We start from the raw sequence: 22,036 nt of genomic DNA, 5'->3' as shown, positions 1-22,036 counted from the left end.
GTTTGCTAGTATTTTGTTGAGGATTTTTACATGTATATTCATCAGTGATATTGGTCTGTAACTTTCCTCTTTTGTGGTATCTTTGGTTTTGGTATCAGGTTGATGGTGTCCTCACAGAATGAGTTTGGGAGTGTTCCTTCCTCTGCAAGTGTTTGGAAGAGTGAGTAGGATGGGTGTTAGCTCTTCTCTAAATATTAGATAGAATTCACCTGTGAAGCCATCTGGTCCTGGACTTTTGTTTGTTGGAATATTTTTAATCACAGTTTCCATTCCATTACTTGTGATTGGTCTGTTCATATTTTCTGTTTTCTCTTGTTTCAGTCTTGGAATGTTATACCTTTCTAAGAATTTGTCCATTTCTTCTGGGTTGTCCATTTTATTGGCATAGATTTGCAGTCTCTTAGGATGCTTTGTATTACTGCGGTGTTTGTTGTAACTTCTCCTTTTTCATTTCTAATTTTATTGGTTTGAGTCCTCTCCCTCTTTTTCTTGATGAGTTTGGCTAATGGTTTATCAATATTGTTTATCTTCTCAAAAGAGCCAGCTTTTAGTTTTATTGATCTTTGCTATTGTTTTCTTTGTTTCTATTTCACTTATTTCTGCTCTGATCTTTATGATTTCTTTCCTTCCGCTAACTCTGGGTTTTGTTTGTTCTTCTTTCTCTAGTTCCTTTAGGTGTAGGGTTAGATTGTTTATTTGAGATTTTTCTTGTTTCTTGAGGTAGGCTTGTATAGCTATACACTTCCCTCTTAGAACTGCTATTGCTGCATCCCATAGGTTTCGGATCGTCGAGTTTTCATTGTTATTTTTCTCTAGGTATGTTTTGATTTCCTCTTTGATTTTTTTCAGTGATCTCTTGGTTATTTAGTAGTGTATTGTTTAGCCTCCATGTGTTTGTGTTTTTTATGTTTTTTTCCCTGTAATTGATTTCTAATCTCATAGCGTTGTGGTCAGAAAAGATGCTTAATATTATTTCAATTTTCTTAAATTTACTGAGGCTTGATTTGTGACCCAAGATGTGATCTATCCCGGAGAATGTTCCATGGGCACTTGAGAAGAAAGTGTAATCTGCTGTTTTTGGATGGAATGTCCTATAAATATCAATTAAATCTATCTGGTCTGCGGTGTCATTTAAAGCTTCTGTTTCATTATTAATTTTCTGTTTGGATGATCTGTCCATTGGTGTAAGTGAGGTGTTAAAGTCCCCCACTATTATTGTGTTACTGTCGATTTCCTCTTTTATAGATGTTAGCAGTTGCCTTATGTTTTGAGGTGCTCCTATGTTGGGTGCATATATATTCATAATTGTTACAGCTTCTTCTTGGATTGATCCCTTGAACATTATGTAGTGTCCTTCCTGGTCTCTTGTAACATTCTTTATTTTAAAGTCTATTTTATCTGAGTATTGCTACTCCAGCTTTCTTTTGATTTCCATTTGCATGGAATATCTTTTTCCATCCCCTCTCTTTCAGTCAGTATGTGTCCCGAGGTCTGAAGTGGGTCTCTTGTAGACAGCATATATATGGGTCTTCTTTTTGTATTCATTCAGTGAGCCTGTGTCTTTTGGTTGGAGCATTTAATACATTCACGTTTAAGGTAATTATCAATATATATGTTCCTGTTACCATTTTCTTAATTGTTATGGGTTTGTTTTTGTAGGTCCTTTTCTTTTGTGTTTCCCACTTAGAGAAGTTTCTTTAGCATTTGTTGTAGAGCTGGTTTGGTGGTGCTGAATTCACTTAGCTTTTGCTTGTCTGTAAAGCTTTTGATTTCTCCGTCGAATCTGAATGAGATCCTTGCCGGGTAGAATAGTCCTCCTTGTAGTTTCTTCTCTTTCATCACTTTAAATATATCATGGCACTCCCTTCTGGCTTGTAGAGTTTCTGCTGAGAAATCAGCTGTTAACCTTATGGGAGTTCCCTTGTCTGTTTTTTGTCGTTTTTCCTTTGCTGCTTTCAATAATTTTTCTTTGTCTTTAATTTTTGCCAATTTGATTTACTATGTGTCTTGGCATGTTTCTCCTTGGCTTTATCCTGTATGCGACTCTCTGCGCTTCCTGGACTTGGGTGGCTATTTTCTTTCCCATGTTAGGGAAGTTTTCGACTATAATCTCTTCAAATATTTTCTCTGGTCCTTTCTCTCTCTCTTCTTCTGGGACCCCTATAATGCGAATGTTGTTGCATTTAATGTTGTCCCAGAGGTCTCTTAGGCTGTCTTCATTTCTTTTCATTCTTTTTTCTTTAGTCTGTTCCGCAGCAGTGAATTCCACCATTCTGTCTTCCAGGTCACATATCCGTTCTTCTGCCTCAGTTATTCTGCTATTGATTCCTTCTAGTGTAGTTTTCATTTCAGTTATTGTATTGTTCATCTCTGTTTGTTTGTTCTTTAATTCTTCTAGGTCTTTGTTAAACATTTCTTGCATCTTCTCAATCTCTGCCTCCAGTCTTTTTCTGAGGTCCTGGATCATCTTCACTATCATTATTCTGAATTCCTTTTATGGAAGGTTGCCTATCTCCACTTCATTTAGTTGTTTTTCTGGGGTTTTATCTTGTTCCTTCATCTGGTACATAGCCCTCTGCCTTTCCATATTGCCTATCTTCCTGTGAATGTGGTTTTTGTTCCACAGGCTGCAGGATTGTAGTTCTTCTTGCTTCTGCTGTCTGCCCTCTGGTGGATGAGGCTATGTAAGAGGCTTGTGCAAGTTTCCTGATTGGAAGGACTGGTTGTGGGTAGAGCTGGCTGTTGCTCTAGTGGGCAGATCTCAGTAAAACTTTAATCCACTTGTCTGCTGATGTGTGGGGCTGGGTTCCCTCCCTGTTGGTTGTTTGGCCTGAGGCAACCCAACACTGGAGCCTTCCCAGGCTCTTTGTTGGGGCTAATGGCAGACTCTGAGAGGGCTCACGCCAAGGAGTACTTCCCAGAACTGCTGCTGCCAGTGTCCTTGTCCTCACAGTGAGACACAGCCACCCCCACCTCTCAGGAGACCCTCCAACACTAGCATGTAGGTCTGGTTCAATATACTGTCGGGTCACTGCTCCTTCTCCTGGGTTCCGACGCACACACTACTTGTGTGTGCCCTCCAAGAGTGGAGTCTCTATTTCCCTCAGTCCTGTCGAAGTCCTGCAGTCAAATCCTGCTAGCCTTCAAAGTCTGATTCTCTAGGAATTTCTCCTCCCATTGCTGGACCCCCATGTTGGGAAGGCTGACATGGGGCTCAGAACCTTCACTGCAGTGGGTGGACTTCTGTGGTATTAGTGTTCTCCAGTTTGTGAGTCACCCATCCAGTATTTATGGGATTTGATTTTATTGTGATTGCGCCCCTCCTACCATCTCATTGTGGCTTCTCCTTTGTCTTTGGACGTGGGGTATCTTTTCTGGTGAGTTCCAGTGTTAATGATTGTTCAGCAGTTAGTTGTGATTCTGGTCCTCTCACAAGAGGGAGTGAGAGCACGTCCGTCTACTTCACCATCTTGAACCAATCTCCCTAAGTAGTACTAATTTTTAATTTCACTTTCTGTTTACTGTTATTGTATAGAACTTCTGTGTATTAATCTTGCATAATGCAAACTTAATGAACTCACTAGAACTTTTTGAGATACCACTGGATTTTCTAGGCAAGAAATCATGCAATTTGTTAATAAAGACAGTTTTATTTTTCAAATCTGGCTGCCTTTAATTTCTTTAGTTGATGTATATTTCACTGACTGTCATCTCTGGTGGTAAGAGCTAATCTCTTTGCCTGATCATAGGGGAAAAACTTATTAGCTTGAGGAAGTTTCTGTCTAGTCCTGGTTTGCTGAGAATTTTATCAGAAATCAGTATTAGGTTTTCACACATTTTACAATTTTTTAGGTTTTTAATAAAATAAATTACATTTATCAATAATTGCATATTTAATCAACCTTACGTTTCGGGATAAATCCTACTTGGTCATGATATAGTATACTTTTTACATTTGTTGGGTATAATTTGCTAAAGTTTTGTTTGGAATATTTATACCAATATTTATGAAGTATATTGGTTTGTAGTTTTTTTTCTTGTGATCATCTTGGTCTGATTTGGGTATCAAGGTAACACTGACCTCATTAATTGAATTGGGAAGTATTCTTGCCTCTTTAATTTTCTGGTAGAGTTTATGTAGAATTTGTAGCAGTTCCTCCTTAAATATTTGGTGGCAATTCACCAGTGAAACAGTATAGCCTAGATGGTTTTTTTTGTGTGTGGTAAAGTTTTTAACTACAAATTTAATTTCTTTACTGTATATAAGACTATTCTGGCTGTCTTCTGTGAACTCTCATACATAGTTTGTGAATTTCAAGGGATTTCTCTGTTTTATCTAAGTTGACGTTTATTGGGTAAAGGTGTTTTAAAAAATATTTCCTTATTTTCCTTTTCGCATCTGTAGACTCTGTAGTGATGTTACCTCTCTCATCTCTGACGTTGGTAATTTGTGTTTTCTCTCTTTTCCTGATCAGTCTATTTTTTCAATTTTATTGATCTTTTCAAAGAACCAAGCTTTAGTTCCATTGATTTGCTCTATTGTATTTCTGTTTTAGATTCCATTGATTTTTCACTCTGATCTATTACTTTCATTCTTCTACTCACTCTGAGTTTAATTTGTTCTTCTTTTCCAAATTTCTTAAGGTGGATCTGTGGTCATTGAGTTGAAATATTCTTCTTTTCTAAGATATCTAGTTAATGCTATACAGTTTCCCGTAAGTATTGTTTTAGCCCAAAGAATGGTAAATTTTTCCAGTCTAACTGCTGGGGACAGACACTGTTCATTGTCCCATGTGGGTGCCAGGAGCACTGTTCTCTCTAATCCTTTGGGGTGGTTCTTTCCCGGGTCTCAAGTATTATCCTCCCACGCGTGTAGTGATCAACACTCAGTTGAATACTCAAGAAGGAGCCTCTGCAGATCCCCAGAGTTCTCTTTTCATGCCGCTCTCTCCTCTTTGTTCCTGTGCTCTGCAAACTCTAGCTTCCTTGGTCTCTCTGAACTCACAGTTCCATCTTCTCAGCTTAGAGGGCTCACCTCATTTATTTTCTGTCTCTTAAGAATAACTTTCCTTCACTGCTTGATGTCCAGTGTCTTGAAAACTATTGTTTTATATACTTTGTCTTATTTTGTTGTTGTTATTTCAAGCAGGAGAATAAATCCAGTATCTATTATTTCATCTTTGTTGGAAGCAGGCATTTTCTTCCCATACATCATCCTATTTAAGCCTCTCTAGAGTCCTGTGAGTTAGGTGTTGTTTTTAATAATCATCCCCGTCTCACACAGGAGAAGACTGAGACTCGCGGAGACCTAGTATCAGCTACAGGTTAAGTTTTTTTATATAGATCTTCTGGGTCTAAATCCAGTGCCTCAAGTGACTGATTCAGCAAGCTCCTCAGGTCTCTCTTTGGTTTCTTTTAAATATTTTTAATACATCTTGGGTTTCAGGTCCAGTGTATTAAGAGTTTGGAAGCCTTTGCAGTTTCTAATTCAAGTGGCTTTCTTCTGGGGATTTCTTTGAGTACATTTTTTTGTTGTTGTTTTTGGCTGCATTGGATCTTCGTTGTTGTGCACGGGACTTTTTTCTCTAGTTGCGGAAACCGGGGGCTACTCTTCTTTGCGGTGTGCAGACTTCTCATTGTGGTGGCTTATCTTGTTGTGGAGCATAGGATCTAGTCATGTGGGTTTCAGTAGTTGTGGCACATGGGCTCAGTAGTTGTGGCTCATGGGCTCTAGAGCGCAGGCTCAGTGGTTGTGGCACATGGGCTTAGTTGCTCCACGGCGTGTGGGATATTCCCGGACCAGGGCTCAAACCTGTGCCACCAGGGAAGCCCTCTTTGAGTACTTTTTGATGGTGGAGTTTCATCATGGAAAATTACATGCACTAACACTTACTTGGATGGATAATTACCCTCATTTCTTAAATTCTGGAATTGAAACAAGAAATGTTACAGCTTATGTTTCTCAAAGCTTTGATACGTTAGTATCTGAGGCCTTGATCTGGCTCTATGTTCCATTTCCTTAAAGCACACTCCAAGATAGAGAAATTTTTATTCCCCTGGCAATGAGAAGTATCAAAGTGTAAAAACTCCAAGAATTATATTAAGCCAAAACTGTCATGTCAAATTCTAACTTAATTCTTTGGCCAATATAAAGACAGGGGCTTCTGTTCAGCAGTTTTCACCATATACACTAATATAATGTGATGAAATTTCTTCTTAAATATATGGTTATTAATATTGTTCTAGTGTAGTCTTTTCCTGAAGTATGTGCTAATCAGCATTACATAAAAAGATGAGTTCATACATAGTAAAACAAACAGAAAAGGAGACGCTAGATTAAAGAAAGATACTTAAATTTTTTTTTACACAAAATCTGTCCTTTTTCAACAGGTTGGTGTACATTATGACAAGAAACCTCTAATTTGGGGGTAGCTGTGACACTCAGTTTATTTTGCTTAGCCCTTGTGAAAGTTTTCCTATAGTCCAGCTACTCTTACCAGACAATTCTTTCCTCTCAATGCACTGTTTTGGCTTTTCCAGCCATGTTTTCAATATGGAGAGATGCTGAAGTGTTTTGAGTAATGTCTAAACTACTAAAAAGCATTTTAAAAGCAAACAAGATGGCAGGAAAAAAATTCTGATAAGGAGGTAACCTGTAACTAACCCACCTTAAGTCCCTCATGAGACATTTTTATTAGAGAAAATGTGGACACCTCCATCTGGAAACTTACTGCAACAGAAAGGGAAAAGAAACACTGCCACGCTAGTGGAACCAGCCTTTTTTTTTTTGGCAGTACGCGGGCCTCTCACTGTCGTGGCCTCTCCCGTTGCGGAGCACAGGCTCTGGACGCGCAGGCTCAGCAGCCATGGCTCACGGGCCCAGCCGCTCCGCGGCATGTGGGATCTTCCCGGACCGGGGCAGGAACCCGCGTCCCCTGCATCGGCAGGCGGACTCTCAACCACTGAGCCACCAGGGAAGCCCTGAACCAGCCTTTTTAAATAAAGGAAATTGTTTTAAAGTCAAAATATTACAGACACTCCATAAATGTTATTTGTACCTTTAGTATCTTCTGTTGTAGAAAACACATAGTAGAAAGAAATTACTATGATTTCAGTAATTTAAAAATTAATTTATAATTTGTTAACTGCAACAGCTTGTGCATAAAAATAAGGTGCATGCATGTATAAACACACATATGTTCACACAAGGATATTCAAGACAAAGTTCGGTCTACTGACAGTGCTCAACCACCTAAGAATTCTAGACCCAGTCAACAAATCAACAGTGACCCCTGGGACTTGCAGCCCACAGATTGGGAACCACTGTTCTAGGTTCTATAGCCATTGTAACCCAACCTGGGTCTAAGAGAAATAAAGTCACATTTATTTAGCAATATTTATCAAATGCTTGCCATATACAAGGCATTGTGCTAGGAATTTGGAAAGCAGAGATGAGTAAGATATTTTCTCTTCTCTAGAACTTTATAATTTGATGGAGAAAGAGGAACATAACATGTTTACGTGCTGGTGTAACAATGTGAAATTTCTGTTTGTATGTTGGTGTAATACAGTGGAAAAAATTACATTGCTGTAGCTGCTTTATCCCCTATGGGGATGGCATTGTTTTTTTCTCTGGAGTAAATTGGCCTTCTGTGGGGCAAAGTAACTTACTTATTTTGGTGTGTAGAAATATTAAGAAAGGAAGTAAGGATTACAGAGAAAGGAAGGGGTAAGAATCAATCAACATGGTGGCAGAAAGCTGGTGAGGGAGTGGGAGTGTGTGTGGGAGAGTACTGTGGTAGAATGTGGACTGGAAGAAATGTTAGACTGGATATAGTGGCCTGAGGACTTTTATCTGGATGGGGGTTGGTTAAGGTAAACTCTTATTAAATTAAAACATTAACACAGAAAAGGGTAAAAATCATAAACATACATTAATTTTTCTTAAAACAAATACATCCTGGCTCAAGCAATAGAACATTATTAGAGCCCCAGAAATGCCCTCGGGGCCAAAGTACTTTTATGTTGCTCTGAACCCATTTATCTCATCCTCATTTTGTTGATAGTAGTTTGCCACACACACAGATGCCTGTGTGAGTGGTTACTTGGTGGCATAAAGCTAAAGGAAGTGGAAGATCTATGTTCAGTATCTGGATTGCATGTGACAAAAAGAAGACAAAAGGCACAGGAAGTGCAATGTGAGGGAGACAGAGTTTCTTTGAGGATGGGCAGCTGGAGTTATTAGAAACCAGGAGAATGTGAGCTCAGTGGAATTGACAAATAGCTTGAGGTAGGCTTTTCACAGAGCAAGACTGAGCATGTGCAAAAGTACAGGGTCTTAAGGGGGGCATGCCACTTAAAAATGGAGGAACACAATCAGGAAGTGGCTGGAGCATAGATTCCATGGGTTTAAGAAATGAAAGATGAGATTTGAAAAATGTAAATGATGAATTTGAAGATTTTTGACTGGAGCAAAGGAGTTGGGATTCCTTTCTGTAGACACTGGAGAACCAAAGATCTTTAAGAATGTGAGTAACATGATGAGACCTGTTCTTTAGATGGACAGTTTAGGGACTAGTTTTCAGCATAAAATGGAGCAGGAAGAAGCCAGTGTCAAAAAGAAGATTCAATATGGAGATTATTTTAATACCTGAGGTAAGAGATGATGATCTAAACCACAGCAGTAGTATAAAGGTTTGAATTCAGGCAGCCATGTAAAGGAGGGAACAGATGTGGAAGATGTTCAAACACTAGAATTAACAGTATTTGGTCACCAGTTGGCTGTGAGGATGAGAGAAGGGGACACAAGAGGATCCCTTAGTCCCACATCTTGGGAGACAGGGTGGATGAGTGTATCATTTACTTAAACTGAAGATGCAAAAAAGAAGGAACTCAAAGTTTGGGGCTGTGGTTGGAGCAGTTATAATGAGGTTAGTTTTAGATATATAAGTTTGAGGTGCCCTCAGGACATGGAGGTGAGAATAATTGTGTTAGTGTCATAAATGACACCTCTAGAAGTTACTGGAGGTGACAGAGAGAAATCATAGAAAAGAGATGGTAAATGAATGTCAGTGGGTGACAGAGTATAACTGTAAAGGAAATGGGTCCTTAAATTGGTTCCAAAATAGAATAGCATACAGTTACTAGAAGACAGTTTTATTTTAATTCTCTGTAGCTTTTATTACTGGGTTATTTAAATGAACAATTAGAATAATTAAATTATATTCTTAATACTTTTATTATTATTCATTAATTTATAATGTAAGTCTAAAATAATTGTGCATTTCAAGTAAAATTTACTGAAATCAGGCTCACTGTTAATACTAGATAAAATCTGTGTTGTAACAGTACCACATAGTTAAAACACTTAAGGGATATAGTTATATTTTGATTTAAGTTTTTAAATGCTTAAAAATAAAACAAAAATTAATGAAAGTCTCAACATTTTAGACATTATAAATTGCAGGCTTTATCTATACATCAAAATTGGCATTGCACGGTTGTGGCAATTAAGAATAAAGAGTAAAGGAGGAACTTCTGGTATTAGAATGGAGAAGAAAGCAAATGAAAATTCTTTTACTGTATAACTTTAAAACGTCAAAGAAATGCAAAAACCAAAAAATTTAAAGGCAGTGAAGATGTGTGGAAGCAACAAAGACAAAATCAACTAACAGAGAGGAAACTTGCAAAAGTGGACAGGTATCACCAGTTGCTTTACTGTCTGAGAGTATCTGCAGATTAGGGACCCAGGCTGATGATCCAGCTTGGTCTAGATGAAGAGACATTAGTTTCCTAGGGCTGCCATAACAAAGTACCACAAACTAGGTGGCTGAAAACAACAGAAATTTATTCTCTCCCGGTTCTGGATGCTAAAAGTTCAAAATCAAGTTGTCAGCACGGCCATACTCCGCCTGAGACGCTGGGTAGACTCTTCCTTTCCTCTTCTAGCTTCTGGTGGTGGCTGTTAATCGTTGGCATTCGTTGGCTTTCTGCTGCATCACTCAGGCTCCTGCTGTGTCTTCCCATGCCATTTTCCCTGTGTGTCTCTCTATCTTTGTGTCCCTTCTCTTCTTTTTATAAAGACACCTGTCTTATTGGATTATGAACCCATCCAACTTCAGTATGTCCTCATTTTAACTAATTACATCTGCAATGACACTATTTCTAAATGAAGTCACATTCTGAGGTTCTGGGAAAGGATATGAATTGGGACTTGGGGAGGGGGAGATGTAATTCCACCTAGTATATGACACTGCTGGAGAAAAGAGAAACCGGAAAAACGTTTGGATATTGAAATGATCTGGTATGTCAGTTTGTAAACTCCAGGAACCCTAAATGTATGATAGCCATTTGACCTCATGCTTCACTTCCTGATTCTGGAAGCTTCATGAGAGGCTCATGATTTTGAAGAAGACTGAAATCTCCCACTGTTTCATAATATTTGGCAGAAAAGCACCACTTGAGGAATGAAAATTGCTCAAACTTCGATTAATCAATTAGTTTTTTTCTCATGCCCAATTTAGAAACAGTATGGTGCAAGAGGCTAGAGGGCAAAACTCAAAAATGTAAAAATCTGATTGAGTCAGTAATCCAGGGCAGGGGATACACTAGCCAAGACTCTCATTTAAAATTCCATGCCAACTGTCCTGTAAAGATATTCTTAACCAGAGATTGACTGCTTCTACCTTCTGCTGCAACCTACCCCATCTCATTTGCTTTGAATCTCGAAAAGGCAAACCACTGGGGGAAAAAATGTAAAATTCAGTCCTTATGGTTACTTTATACTCAATGTCTGGCATAAAAGAAAACATATTTCATATGTATCAAGAAGCATAAAATGTGACTAGTAACTAAGAAAAATAAGTCAATAGAAGTAGACTGATGGAAGATCTTGGGTGTTAGAATTTGAAAAAAAGGACCTTAAAATAACTATAATCAATATTTTCAAGCAAATGAAGTGTTGAAAAAATGGATGAGAAAGAGAACTTCAACAGAAAATTGGAAACTATAAAAAGAATTAAATGGGCATTCTAGGATTGTAAAATGCCATATCTGAAATTAAGAAATTTTTATTGTGGTTAACAGCAGACTGGACATAGGAGAAGACACAATTAGTGAGACTGAAGAAAGAATAGGAGAAAAAAGTCAAACTGAAGCGCAGAGAGAAAGAGAGATATGAAAGAAGGAAAGAAAGAAAAGAAAGAAAGAAAAAGAGAGAAAGAAAAGAAAAGAAAGAAAGGAAGAAAGTGAGCCTAGAGAAAATATCACATGTGAGACATAGTGAAATGATGTAACACAGGTGTAACTGGGTACTGGAAGGAGCAGAGAGAGAAATGTGGCAGAAGGGCTGTATTGAGAAATAACGTATGGAATTTTTTCTACACAGATCCAAGTCTTTAATCCATGGTTTTAAGAAGCTCTGGAAACCCTATAAAAGAAATATGCAGTGGAAATCACACCTACTTGCATCATAGTCAACAAAAACTTAAAAAAAAAAGCTATCTTAAAAGCCTAGAAAAAAAAGACATATTGCCAACAGTGGGACAACATTAAGAATTACGGTTGACTTCTCAATGAAATCATGGATTTCAGGAAAACAAATAGAATGTTGTTTTTAAAGGGGAAAAAAAATGAGAAAAATACTAAACAAAAGAAAACCTTCCAGGGACTTCCCTGGTGGTCCAGTGGTTGAGAATCCATCTTGCAATGCAGGGGACGCCGGTTTGATCCCTGGTCAGGGAACTAAGATCCCACATGCCGCAGGGCAACTAAGCCTGCACACCACAACCATGTGCTCTGGAGCCCGCGTGCTCTGGAACATGTGTGCCACAACTAGAGAGAAGCCCACACACCGCAACAAACGGCCTGCGTGCCGCAACGAAAAATCCTGCGTGCCACAACTAAGACCCGACACAGCCGAAAAACAAATAAATAAATTATAAAGTTCATCACAATAAACTCTACATAACTTAAAAAACAAAACAAAACAAAAGAAAACCTGCCAATATAGAATACTATACTCAGTAAATATATACTTCAAAAACAATATATTTCAAAATGTATATAAATATCAAATCACTATGTTATGTGCCAGGAACTAACATAGTGTTATAGGTCAATTATGCTTCAAAACAAACAAACTCATAGAAAAAGAGATCATATTTGTGGCTACCAGAGGTGGGAGGAGGGAGGACAGGGGTTAAGATGAACATGGTCAAAAGGTACAAACTTCCAGTTGTAAGATAAATAAGTACTAGGGATGTAATGTACAACATGATAAATATAATTAGCACTGATGTACATTATAAATGAAAGTTGCTGGGAGAGTAAATCCTAAGAGTTCTCATCACAAAGAAAAAACTTTTTTTTCTATTTCTTTAATGTTGTATCTGTGTGACCTGATGGATGTTTGCTAAGCTATTGCAGTAACCATTTCATGATATATGTTATTCAAATCATTATGTTGTACACCTTAAACGTATGCAGTGCTGTATGTCAATTATATCTCAATGAAACTGAAAAAATAAAGGGAAAATAAAAACATTCTGAGAAAAAAAGCTGATATAATTTGTTGGCAGTAGCCTACATTATAAGAAACACTAAAGGAAATTCTTCAGCTTGAAAGAATCAGAGATGAAAGCAAGGAAGTAGCAGAAGGAATGAAGAACACTAGCATGGGTAAATATAAGACTATTGACCATTCAGAGCAACAATTATAACAAATCAAATCAAAACAAAGTAGTGTATATAATACATATAAAAGCAAATTATATGGCAATAGCAGAAAACAGTGAAAGGGGATAAATAGACTTAAATATTTGTAAGATTCTTGAATATAAACAAGAGCCAACTTAAAGTAGTTTGTATTAACTCTTCCACAATATAGCAGAGGGAGGAACACTCCCAAACTCATTCTAGGAGGCCACCATCACCTTGATACCAAAACCAGACAAGGATGTCACAAAGAAAGAAAACTACAGGCCAATATCAGTGATGAACATAGATGCAGAAATCCTCAACAAAATACTAGCAAACAGAATCCAACAGCACATTAAAAAGATCATACACCATGATCACATGGGGTTTATTCCAGGAATGCAAGGATTCTTCAATATATGCAAGACAATCAATGTGATACACCATATTAACAAATAGAAGGAGAAAAACCATAAGATCATCTCAATAGATGCAGAGAAAGCTTTCGACAAAATTCAACACCCATTTTTGATAAAAACCCTGCAGAAAGTAGGCATAGAGGGAACTTTCCTCAACATAGTAAAGGCCATATATGACAAACCCACAGCCAACATCATCCTCAATGGTGAAAAACTGAAAGCATTTCCACTAAGATCAGGAACAAGACAAGGTTGCCTACTCTCACCACTCTTACTCAACATAGTTTTGGAAGTTTTAGCCACAGCAATCAGAGAAGAAAAGGAAATAAAAGGAATCCAAATCGGAAAAGAAGAAGTAAAGCTGTCACTGTTTGCAGATGACATGATACTATACATAGAGAATCCTAAAGTTGCTACCAGAAAACTACTAGAGCTAATCAATGAATTTGGTAAAGTAGCAGGATACAAAATTAATGCACAGAAATCTCTGGCATTCCTATACACTAATGATGAAAAATCTGAAATTGAAATCAAGAAAACACTCCCATTTACCAATGCAACAAAAAGAATAAAATATCTAGGAATAAACCTACCTAAGAAGACAAAAGACCTGTATGCAGAAAATTATAAGACACTGATGAAAGAAATTAAAGATGATACAAATAGAAGGAGAGATATACCACATTCTTGGATTGGAAGAATCAACATTGTAAAAACGACTCTACTACCCAAAGCAATCTACAGATTCAGTGCAATCCCTATCAAACCACCACTGGTATTTTTCACAGAACTAGAACAAAAAATTTCACAATTTGTATGGAAACACAAAAGACCCCAAATAGCCAAAGCAATCTTGAGAACGAAAGAAGGAACTGGAGGAATCAGGCTCCCTGACTTCAGACTATACTACAAAGCTACAGTAATCAAGACAGTATGGTACTGGCACAAAAACAGAAATATAGATCAATGGAACAGGATAGAAAGCCCAGAGATAAACCCACACACATATGGTCACCTTATCTTTGATAAAGGAAGCAGGAATGTACAGTGGAGAAAGGACAGCCTCTTCAATAAGTGGTGCTGGGAAAACTGGACAGGTACATGTAAAAGTATTAGATTAGATCACTCCCTAACACCATACACAAAAATAAGCTCAAAATGGATTAAAGACCTAACTGTAAGGCCAGACACTATCAAACTCTTAGAGGAAAACATAGGCAGAACACTCTGTGACATAAATCACAGCAAGATCCTTTTTGACCCACCTCCTAGAGAAATGGAAATAAAAACAAAAATAAACAAATGGGACCTAATGAAACTTCAAAGCTTTTGCACAGCAAAGGAAACCATAAAGAGGGCGAAAAGACACCCCTCAGAATGGGAGAAAATATTTGCAAATGAAGCAACTGACAAAGGATTAATCTCCAAAATTTATAAGCAGCTTATGCAGCTCAATAACAAAAAACAAACAACCCAATCCAAAAGTGGGCAGAAGACCTAAATAGACATTTCTGAAAAGAAGATATACAGACTGCCAACAAACACATGAAACAATGCTCAAGTTCATTAATCATTAGGGAAATGCAAATCAAAACTACAATGAGATATCATCTCACACCAGTCAGAATGGCCATCATCAAAAAATCTAGAAACAATAAATGCTGGAGAGGGTGTGGAGAAAAGGGAACCCTCTTGCACTGCTGGTGGGAATGTGAATTGGTACAGCCACTATGGAAAACAGTATGGAGGTTCCTTAAAAAACTACAAATAGAACTAACATATGGCCCAGCATTCCCACTACTGGGCATATACACTGAGAAAAAACCATTAATTCAAAAAGAGTCATGTACCACAATGTTCATTGCAGCTCTATTGACAGTAGCCCAGAGATGGAAACAACCTAAGTGTCCATCATCGGATCAATGGATAAAGAAGATGTGGCACATATATACAATGGAATATTACTCAGCCATAAAAAGAAACGAAATTGAACTATTTGTAATGAGGTGGATAGACCTATCTGTCATACAGAGCGAATTAAGTCAGAAAGAGAAAGACAAATACCGTATCCTAACACATATATATGGAATTTAAGAAAAAAAGAATGTCATGAAAAACCTAGGGGTAAGACGGGAATAAAGACACAGACCTACTTGGACTTGAGGATATGGGGAAGGGGAAGGGGAAGCTGTGACAAAGTGAGAGAGAGGCATGGACATATATACACTACCAAACATAAGGTAGATAGCTAGTGGGAAGCAGCCGCATAGCACAGGGAGATCAGCTCGGTGCTTTGTGACCGCCTGGAGGGGTGGGATGGGGAGGGTGGGAGGGAGGGAGACACAAGTGGGAAGAGATATGGGAACACATGTATACGTGTAACTGATTCACTTTGTTATAAACCAGAAACTAACACACCATTGTGAAGCAATTATACTCCAATAAAGATGTAAAAAAAAAATTAAAAAAATAAATCCTTAAAAAAATTTTTTAAAAAAATAAAGTAGTTTGTATTAAATTAAGGATTCATTTAGGAATTTTTATTGAAAACTCTAAATGAATTATACTGAGATGAAACAAAAATGTTCATAGTGGTGACAACATAGGATAATAAAAAATATTGATTAATCCAGAAGAAGACAATAGGAAGGAAGAATTAAAAAATTAAAGAATAGGGATTTCCCTGGTGGTCCAGTGGTTAACACTCCATGCTCGCAATGCCGGGGGCCGGGGCCTGGGTTTGATCCCTGTTCAGGGAACTAGATTCCGCATGCCGCCACTAAAAGATGCTGCATGCTGCAGTGACGATTCTGCATGCAGCAGCAAAGATCCCGCATGCCACAGATAAAGACCTGGTGTAGCCCAATAGATAAATAGATAGATAGGTGGGTAGATATTTTAAAAATAAAGAATAAATTGGACAAATAACAAGTAGCAAAAAAACAAGTAGCAAATGAGAGAAATAGGAAATAGTAATAAGCTACACTCCCAATTGGGTAATTTTCATGATACATATATCTAATAAAAAACTCATATCCATAGTATATGAGGAACTCTTAAAATAGATATTAAAAAGTAATCAAATGTGCACAAGACTGGAACAGACACTTTACAAAAGAGGATGCCCATTTTTCCAATAAGCATTTGAAAAGGAACTTAGCTTCATAATGTATGATGGAAAAGCCAATCAAAATCACAATATGATAACCCAGCACTGACAGAATGTTTAAAGTAAAAAAGATAATGCCAACTGTTGTTAAGGGTGCACAGCAACTTGAACTCTCATGCATTTCAGTGGAAGTTTGTTAGTTCAGTTACTTATGAAAACTGCTTGGCAATATCTATGAAAGCTAAATATATGCTTAGCTTATGACCTCACAATTCCATTACCAGGTATATATCTAACAGGAATTAGGATATATGTTTGCCAGATGATATGTACAAGAGTGTTCATAAAAGCTTTATTTATAATACTTAAAACTGTGAATAATCCAAATGTCCATCTATAGGAGAACTGATAAATTCTGATGTATTCATACAAAGGAACACTACACAGCAATAAAGAATAAACTACTGATACACATAATGGGGATGAATCCCACAATACTATTTTGAAGGGAAAGGACCAGACACAACAAGTATATAATGTAAGATTCCATTTGTATGATGTACAGGGTAGGCAAAACTGATGGGCATTGAAAAAGTTTATATTAATGGAGCATAATATTGATTGGGATTGGGTATGAGAGAACTTTCTGATATTGTTGCTTTGGATGGTAGTTACAGATATATATATATATATATATATATATACACATATATATATGTAAAAATGTATAAAGCTTAAATTCACTTAAGATTTTTGTGTTTTATGTACATTATATATACATTATTCTACAACACACCACACACATATAAAGGAAGGTGCCTTCCTTAAACATGTGTGTTTGTGGGGTGGAGAAAGCATCCTAAAATGATAATTTGAAAATGTTATTTTTTCTTTGTTTTTTGGATAAGAAATAACTTTTTCTCATTTTAGAATGTTTCAAAAATACAGAAAGAGAAAAAAGAAGAACATGTGTATTTTTATGATTAACAATGGGAGTGAATGTTTTCTTATGTTTATTACTCATTTCTAATTGTTCTATGAAGTACAATATATCCATTGTACATTTATCTGTTTTTTAATATTTATATTTTAAAGTTGGATGAGTTTTTCTTGTAAGAAAATCAATATTTAGACTGCCATATTGGCCTTTTTTTCCCTTTTCACACAAGGACTTTAAAATTTTTATTTAATTAAAACTACCAAATATTCCCAATCTCATATGCTCTATCATTTGTTTTCTGAGTAAAACCTTCCTCATCCCCCTACCGTAGCTTGTTTTGTCTCTAGTTTTCTTTTTCACACTTAACTGTTTTACTCATCTGGATGTATGTGTATGTATACGAGTGTGTATGTATTCACATGTATACACGTTGTGACAGGAGGCTACACCAACAGTTTTTCTCAGTAGTTAGCCATTTGCACCAACGTCTGACTTCATAGGCGTTATGGCTATTTAGTGGAAGTTCTCCAGGCACTGGCATTCTGATGGCTGACGTTCTTAGTTAAGATCATTGTTACATTAGTTTTGTTTTGTTTTTGTTATTGATGTATTCATCAGTACTTTAGTGAGAAATTGGAAGAGGCTATATGAAAGACTGCTGTCCAGGTGTTACAATAAATCATTAGTCTAAAGAAAAATAAACTGTACTTGGAAAATTATACTAAGGTAGTATTAGTGGTTTTGCCATTAACAATGTGCTGTTATTAGTCACATTGGTTTTCCATCCAGATTTTTTTTTAACAAAATTAAAAAGACTTTATTGCAGAATACAAAATAGTTGTATTTAAGACGTGTGTAGATGCATGGCAATACTTCACAAATAACTGATTTTATTTTGTAGGTTGTACCTAAGCACTTGTCTTCCAAGTGTTTTGTTCATAGTATTTTTTTTAACATCTTTATTGGAGTATAATTGCTTTACAATGGTATGTTAGTTTCTGCTTTATAACAAAGTGAATCAGTTATACATATACAAATATCCCCGTATCTCTTCCCTCTTGCATCTCCCTCCGTCCCACCCTCCCTATCCCACCCCTCTAGGTGGTCACAAAGCACCAAGCTGATCTCCCTGTGCTATGTGGCTGCTTCCCACTAGCTATCGGTTTTACATTTGGTAGTAGATATATGTCCATGCCACTCTCACTTTGTCCCAGCTTACCCTTCCCCCTCCCCGTGTCCTCAAGTCCATTCTCTAGTAGGTCTGCGTCTTTATTCCCGTCCTGCCCCTAGGTTCTTCATGACCATTTTTCCCCCTTAGATTCCATATATATGTGTTAGCATACGGTATTTGTTTTTCTCTTTCTGACTTACTTCACTCTGTATGACAGACTCTAGGTCTATCCACCTCACTACAAATAACTCAATTTTGTTGCGTTTTATGGCTGAGTAATATTCCATTGTATATATGTGCCACATCTTCTTTATCCATTCATCTGTCGATGGACACTTAGGTTGCTTCCATGTCCTGGCTATTGTAAACAGAGCTGCAATCAACATTGTGGTACATGACTCTTTTTGAATTAATGGTTTTTCCCAGTGTATATGTCCAGTAGTGGGATTGATGGGCCATATGGTAGTTCTATTTTTAGTTTTTTAAGGAACCTCCATACTGTTTTCCATAGTGGCTGTATCAATTTACATTCCCACCAGCAGTGCAAGGGGGTTCCCTTTTCACCACACTCTCTCCAGCATTTATTGCACAGTAATCAAGACAGTATGGTACTGGCACAAAAACAGAAATATAGATCAATGGAACAGGATAGAATGCCCAGAGATAAACCCACCCACATATGGTCACATTATTTTTGATAAAGGAGGCAAGAATATACAATGGAGAAAAGACAGCCTCTTCAATAAATGGTGCTGGAAACCTGGACAGCTACACGTAAAAGAATGAAATTAGAACACTCCCTAACACCATACACAAAAATAAACTCAAAATGTATTAAAGACCTAAAGGTAAGGCCAGACACCATCAAACTCTTAGAGGAAAACATAGGCAGAACACTCTATGACATAAATCACAGCAAGATCCTTTTTGACCCACCTCCTAGAGAAATGGAAATAAAAACAAAAATTAACAAATGGGACCTAATGAAACTTAAAAGCTTTTGCACAGCAAAGGAAACCATAAACAGGACGAAAAGACAACCCTCAGAATGGGAGAAAATATTTGCAAATGAAGAAACTGGAAAAGGATTAATCTCCAAAATTTACAAGTGGCTCATGCAGCTCAATACTTAAAAAACAAACAACCCAATCCAAAAGTGGGCAGAAGACCTAAATAGACATTTCTACAAAGAAGGTATACAGATTGCCAACAAACACATGAAAGGATGCTCAACATCATTAATCATTAGAGAAATGCAAATCAAAACTACAATGAGATATTACCTCACACCAGTCAGAATGGCCATCATCAAAAAATCGACAGATTATTTTTTTATTGGAGTATAGTTGCTTTACAATGTCGTGTTAGTTTCTGCTGTACAACGAAGTGAATCACCTATAATCACTTAGCTCTAATCTATTCGGAATTAATTTCTAGGAGTTGGTCTATTTCCAGGATGGCTCTGTTACTTATTCAATATTAAGAGTTTTCCTTTAACTTTCTGGTTACTCCGAGCTTTTCTATACCTCATTCTGTATAAGGCTACTGCTAATTCTGGACTACCAGATTCAGATACCTCTCCTAGCTTTTATACTTTGCCTTTCAGGAAGCTTCTAAGAAAAATAAGCAGTAATTCAGCTATGGGTATTTCCACTCTTTGTGTCAAGCCATTTTACTTACTGAACTATCTATTAGGTTTTAGGTACGGTAGACAATGAATAAGGTGAAGATTTCTTGCCTGCCATCAATGAATTATATGCTCCAACTTACCACTCCAACTCAAAAGTGGTTGTCTTATGCACACTGCTTGATGAAAGTACATTATATTTAGGAAAACACTACTCATATTCAGTAGTGTTACAGATAAGAATAAACTACCTGGGGTCTTTTTGAAGATATGGAGTGGGATACTGAAAGGACATTTGAGTAAATAAGGAAATATGGTCAAAAGTAGAGAGTAGGAATATCAAGGTATCTATTATCGCATTCCATATCAAGGTATCTATTATCGCATTCCATAGTTGTACCCAAATAATTTTAAGATTTATTTTTCTTTTTTGTATCTTTGACCTATATGTTAACTATTATAGAATGCAAATTTGGTAGTGATTTTTAAAACTATAATATTCTCTCTCTTTAGAATAGCATATTGGTTAAACTTTAGACAAATCTGAGCTCAATTCTAAGTTCTAATGTTTTCCTGAGCAAGTTGTTTTGTCTCTCCAAATCTTAGTTTTGTTATTTTAAAGTAAGGATAATAATATTATTTCCCTCATTGAGAAGAATAACAGAGATATTACATATAACTGTTTATTTTTATGTACAAAATGACATCTGTTGACAGATAAGATTCCAAGGGGGCGGGACTAAAGAATGCTTTCCAGAACTAGAGTAAGGAACAGATCCTGTGCAGAGAAGTCACATCATGGTGCTCATGTGAAAGACAGAGAGCTATAGCAACAAGTTCAAATGGAGAATTTTATAGAACAATTTCCATAGAAATAACTTTTCTATGGAAATCAGTCAAAGAGTCTTTTTCAAGACTATATCTCAATAAGACCTCCAATAGAAAAAAAAAAAGTAAGAGAAACAAAGAATTATTTCAAGGAGAAGACATTTCACACAAAAAGGAGTGGGGAAGGAAGAACATTAGTACAAAAGAGGGTGAAGACCAACTGGAAAAATTCACTTAGTCACACTGGTTAGGGGTTGTCACTAACTCCTTAGTAAAGAGAAACTGGAGAGGAGATTGGATCTACTGCTGACCCTCTAAAACTCCTCCAGTGTAGCTACATAGAGTAATCGCTACACAATCATAGAATCGGTACACAGAGACCACATGCTCCCCAAATCTCAAGAGAAGAAAGAAGTTTGTGTCCTTCAGAAACTGGATAGACCTGTGAAAAATATAAAATTGGCTATAAACATTCAAATTGTGAAACACAAGTCACAATCCTGTGTATTCACACACATTTTTTCATGAAAGTATAAACAAAGGAAATGAATGCGCATTTGAAGATTTTGGACGAGAGTCAGCAGTATCTAAAGCAAGAGAGAGGCAAATGAAGTCTCACACCAGGCTTCTGTGATTCCTGGATTTCATTGGGCAGTACCACGCCACACTCCAGCATCTCTCTCCTCCACCACTGCCGAATTAGGAACTGACACAAGGTTGCCAAGTTCTCGTTTTACTTGTACTGACATTGAAAGATAATTACAAATCACCACTTACGACCTCATTCATTTTCACAAAAGAATGAGCTGATAGAAAAAACATAGTATGGATGTGAACTCAGGGAGGAAATGCATTATAAAAAATTCACTACATTGTTCCTATTTTCCTCGTTTTGGTGAGTCCACTTCTCTGTGGACTGGAATTCGTTCGTGGGCCAGGATTTCAACCTCACTGCCCCAGTGCACTCTTCTGTGCCAGCATCATGATGATAAAGACATTATACCACCAACTAAAACATTTTACTCCTTGGCAAATGCATATGAGGTGCTTGTTACACAATGTGGGATGTCAGTCTCAACAAATCCCTTATTGGTTTTAACAAACCTTAACCTTTACACTTTGACTTACAAATCAGCATTGACCCTCCCTGGTTCTTAGAGTCAAGATACCCTTTGGATGTGCTACAAATAAAACTAACCGAACCCTTTGTTTAAAACCCATATTGTGTTGCTTACAACACTGAATT

General features: G+C 37.0%; 1 protein-coding gene and 1 long non-coding RNA gene across 3 annotated transcripts in view; one reads left to right on the top strand and one right to left on the bottom strand.

Moving 5' to 3' along the window:
• Window positions 1-22,036, bottom strand: part of GRM5 (glutamate metabotropic receptor 5) — a gene marked incomplete at both ends in the record, with an annotated part of 544,042 nt that overhangs the window by 121,054 nt on the left and 400,952 nt on the right. The window lies entirely within an intron of this gene.
• Window positions 1-22,036, top strand: part of LOC309965420 — a 252,681-nt gene that overhangs the window by 113,189 nt on the left and 117,456 nt on the right. The window lies entirely within an intron of this gene.

Source organism: Leucopleurus acutus (genome assembly GCF_964270905.1).
Source record: "Leucopleurus acutus genome assembly, chromosome: 8".
Classification (NCBI taxonomy): Eukaryota; Metazoa; Chordata; class Mammalia; order Artiodactyla; family Delphinidae; genus Leucopleurus; species Leucopleurus acutus.
The sequence above is the reverse complement of the archived record's forward strand: the minus strand, read 5'-3'. Positions and strand labels throughout refer to the sequence as shown.